This window comes from Phalaenopsis equestris, unplaced genomic scaffold (assembly GCF_001263595.1).
Source record: "Phalaenopsis equestris unplaced genomic scaffold, ASM126359v1 Scaffold000877, whole genome shotgun sequence".
In the NCBI taxonomy this organism is placed as follows: domain Eukaryota; kingdom Viridiplantae; phylum Streptophyta; class Magnoliopsida; order Asparagales; family Orchidaceae; genus Phalaenopsis; species Phalaenopsis equestris.
The window spans coordinates 322,944-323,762 of NW_018165317.1; positions in this window are offsets into that span (position 1 = coordinate 322,944).

Below are 819 nucleotides of genomic sequence, written 5' to 3' on the forward strand. Positions count from 1 at the left end.
AACATTTTTTAGCACCTTTTCTTATGGACATCGATCAACCCTTGCTCAGGAAAGTTAGTCAATTTTATGTCTGGACCCAGTTAACCTTCGCCCTGAGAAGCCTGTCGGTTTTGAGTATGGTAGCCAGTCAGCCTTGTGACGACCGATAAACTTGCCTATTCCTTGGTGATCTTTGAAGATATTTTGAGATCTTTAGAAGACTTGTTGAGAGAGCATCGCGTTGAAATTTGTGAAATTTTTTGGGGTACTAGACCTTTGGTCGGTCGTTGATGTGGATGCTTATTTCTGGTCTACTTCGGTGTCCATTTCTTTGTCAAACCTTTGATCGGTTGGTAGCCCTTTAGTCTGCTAGCTTTCAGTTGGCTAAGTGGTTTTCACCTCATCACCGTAATAAAAAATTCTAGCTTTTCGTCTGAGATCTGAACCTTTAAATTATCTTGAGATTTGTGCATACCCTTTTTGGGTAATAATCATAATTAATTGTAATTGTGAGGTGCTTCAAAAGGATTAGATTGATGTTTAGAAGCATCAACTAGAGATTGAAATCAGGAATGCTCAAGATAAGATTTTGAACATGTCCATGTCTATTATTTATAATGATATTATGTCATTGAAACTCAGAAAAAAGGTTGTGTATAGAGTTACCAAAGTTCTTTATCGACAAATTATATTATGTTTGAGAGGCAATACTGCAACCAATAAAAATATTTATTATCCTTTAATGTCTATATGTTAAAGATTATAAAATCTATAGTTTGTATCTATATTATCCAACTAAGGGGTTGTTCATTTACAACCATATATATATATATATATATA